Here is a 3,454-nt window from a genome sequence, read left to right as displayed (position 1 = left end):
ATCTGAGGCAGGCTGGCTCGCCGTTCAGTTACTTCCCAAGGTCTGAAGCCCCTACACAGAATTACTGAGACAGAGACCAAAGGTCTCAACTTCTGGACCAAGCCATCTGGGTCTGCATTTCCAGTGGCTTCTTTTTTTTCACCTGATAATGACTAACTCACCTGGATCACTCCGGCATGGAAATGCTCTCTCTAATGGCCATGGCTCTTCTCCTTGCTCTAGCTTGAAGATCACCTCTGGTTTGCTGATGCAGTACCCTGTAAGATACAGGGTTAAGGCTTCAGACAAGCTGCTTGGACATCGGGGCCCTGAAGGACAATGAAGGTGCCGGTTCAGGATTCACATGATAATGGTGCCCATTTGAACCTTTCTTTAGGGAAGTGAGAACAGAAACATTCTTTCTGTGCTCAATAGCAGCAATCATTTCTGACCCATGAGCTGTACAAACATCATAAAGCTCCACCAAGGGCTCATAAGTTTTGGCAGCTAAGAAAAGAAATGCACACTGTGAGGCATTACACAGGGAAGACTCCTCACCCACGGAGACCAGGTGGCTGTAGTTTTCCAGCATCACATCCCGGTACAGGGTCCTCTGCATACAGGTCAGCTGTAGCCACTCATCCCAAGTGAAGTCCACAGTCACGTCCTTGAATGACACGGATCCCTGGCCAGCACACTTCTGTTCAAGCCAAAGAGATCAGTATTGGGTGATGTGAGAGAGATGGGAAATAATTCTTAACATGTTGATTTTGAGAGTTTACCATAAATATTATGTAGGCTGCCTGTTCTATATGTTGTTTTGTGGTTTACTTTGTGGGATAAAATGATAGCATAATAGGAAAATCCAGATGGTATATTAACTTATTAATTCAAACAAAAAAAATTGAAGTTTCTACCATGTGTCTGAAACTGTCCGAGCTTGCCAAGAATATTGAGCTAAATCAATCATTTTTATTTGGCCTTTAAGGAGCTTAAATCTTGGTTAGGAGACAAATCATACCTACGAAGACTTATCGTGTAATAACGTATTATTAGAGCTATGCTAGAATCAGTGTTATATAAATAATGTAGGAGATATGACTATTTTGTATTGTCAGGTCGGGATTCATAATAGCAGATCTTCATTAATGTGGTGCAATCACATACACAAAGTCAAAGAGGTATGAAAAACATACAGCAGTATGACAGGAACGGGAACAGGGCAGGGCCACGAGAAGAGGAAGAACTGCAAAGGTGTTCAGCAGCACATCGTGCAGTAATTCTGGACTCATCCGTGTAGTTGAGTGGTCTCCAAAATACTTCGTCACCATCCTGGCAGTAAAGTTTTGAGCACCCCCAATTTATTCATCTTTAATAAGTACTATATACATTCTGCTAATCCACATGATAATGATAAACTTAATTTATCTTTTTTTTCCTCATTAAAAGTTTAAATGTAATCAACCTACTGTTTTCTTCCCAATGGAGAAGAAAGCACTGGGATATCTTGTGCCTCCACAGGTGGGAGGTGTGACCACTGAAGAAATGAGAAGCTGGTGAAGACACACATGCAGTCACCATGGTAGCTGTAACATTTACATTAAACAGCAGCAAGGAAGATCTCAAATCAACAACCGAACATTACAATTTAAGGAACTACAAAAAGAACAAATTAAACCCAAAGCTAGCAGAAGGAAGGAAATAATAAAGATTAGAGCAGAAATAAACAAAATAGAAAACAGAAAAACAGAGAAAATGAAACCAAAAACTGTTTTTTAGAAAAAGATAAACAAGGGGGGCGGAGAGAAGATGGCGGAAGAGTAAGACGCGGAGATCACCTTCCTCCCCACAAATACATCAGAAATACATCTACACGTGGAACTGCTCCTATAGAACACCCAGAACGCTGGCAGAAGACCTCAGACCTCCCAAAAGGCAAGAAACTCCCCACGTACCTGGGTAGGGCAAAAGAAAAAAGAAAAAACAGAGACAAAAGAATAGGGACGGGACCTGCACCAGTGAGAGGGAGCTGCGAAGGAGGAAAGGTTTCCACACACTAGAAGTCCCTTCACGGGCGGAGACTGCGGGTGGCGGAGGGGAGAACCTTCAGAGCCGCAGAGGAGAGCGCAGCCACAGGGGTGCGGAGGGCAAAGCAGAGAGATTCCCGCAGAGGATCGGTGCCGACCAGCACTCATCAGCCCGAGAGGCTCGTCTGCTCACCCGCCGGGGTGGGCGGGGCCTGGGAGCTAAGGCTCAGGCTTCGGTCGGAAGCAGGGAGAGGACTGGGGTTGGCGGCATGAACACAGCCTGAAGGGGCTGGTGCACCACGGCTGGCCAGGAGGGAGTCCGGGAAAAGTCTGGAGCTGCCGAAGAGGCAAGAGACTTTTTCTTCCCTCTTTGCTTCCTGGGGCGCGAGGAAAGGGGATTAAGCGCGCCGCTTAAAGGAGCTCCAGAGTCAGGCACGGAGCTGACAAAGAGACAAGAGACTTTTTCTTGCCTCTTTGTTTCCTGGTGCAAGAGGAGAGGGGATTAAGCGCGCCGCGTAAAGGAGCTCCAGAAACGGGCGCGAGCCGCAGCGACACCAGAGACAGGCGTGGGACGCTCGGGCTGCTGCTGCCGCCTACAAGAAGCCTGTGTGCAAGCACAGGTCACTCTCCAAACCGCCCCTCCCAGGAGGCTGTGCAGCCCGCCACTGCCAGGGTCCCAGGATCCAGGGACAGCTTCCCCGGGAGAGCGCGTGTGGCGCACCTCGGGCTGGTGCAGCGTCACACCAGCCTCTGCCGCTGCGGGCTTGCCCCTCATCCATGCCCCTCCCTCCCCCCGGCCTGAGTGAGCCAGAGCCCCCGAATCAGCTGCTCCTTTAACCCTGTCCTGTCTGAGCGAAGAGCAGACGCCCTCGGACGACCTACATGCAGAGGCGGGGCCAAGTCCAAAGCTGAACACCAGGAGCTGTGCGAACAAAGAGGAGAGGGGGAGGTCTCTCCCAGCAGCCTCAGAAGCAGCGGATTAAAGCTCCACAATCAGCTTGAAGTGCCCTGCATCTGGGGAATACCTGAATAGACAGCGAATCATCCCAAGTTGAGGACGTGGACTTTGGGAGCAAGATATATTATTTTCCCCTTTTTCTCTTTTTGTGAGTGTGTATGTGTGTGCTGCTGTGTGAGATTTTGTCTGTATAGCTTTGCTTTCACCATTTGTCCTAGGGTTCAGACCATCCCTTTTTTTTTTGTTTTCTTTTCTTTTATAAAATTTTTCTTCTTAATAATTATTTTTATTTTAATAACTTTATTTTATCCTACTTTGTTTTATCTTTCTTTCTTCCTTTCTTCCTTTCTTCCCTCCTTTCTTCCTTCCTTTCTTCCTGTCTTCCTTCCTTTCTCCCTTCCTGCCTTCCTTCCTTCCTCCCTCCCTTCCTTCCTCCCTTCCTTCTTCCCTTCCTCCCTCCCTTCCTTCCTTCCTTTCTTGCTTCCTTCCT

The 3,454-nt window shown here is 47.7% G+C and overlaps 1 long non-coding RNA gene across 1 annotated transcript in view; it reads right to left on the bottom strand.

The window, feature by feature from the left end:
- Positions 1 to 263: 263 nt before the first annotated feature.
- Positions 264 to 3,454, bottom strand: part of LOC102983716 (uncharacterized) — a 20,297-nt gene continuing 17,106 nt past the window's right edge. Inside the window, exon 5 of the long non-coding RNA XR_008619087.1 lies at positions 264 to 679. This is a non-coding gene — a long non-coding RNA (uncharacterized lncRNA). The remainder of the gene's footprint in view (positions 680 to 3,454) is intronic.

The sequence above is a fragment of the Physeter macrocephalus genome, chromosome 14 (genome assembly GCF_002837175.3).
Source record: "Physeter macrocephalus isolate SW-GA chromosome 14, ASM283717v5, whole genome shotgun sequence".
Lineage (NCBI taxonomy): Eukaryota > Metazoa > Chordata > Mammalia > Artiodactyla > Physeteridae > Physeter > Physeter macrocephalus.
Note: the sequence above shows the minus strand (reverse complement) of the source record. Positions and strands in the feature narration are given on the sequence as shown.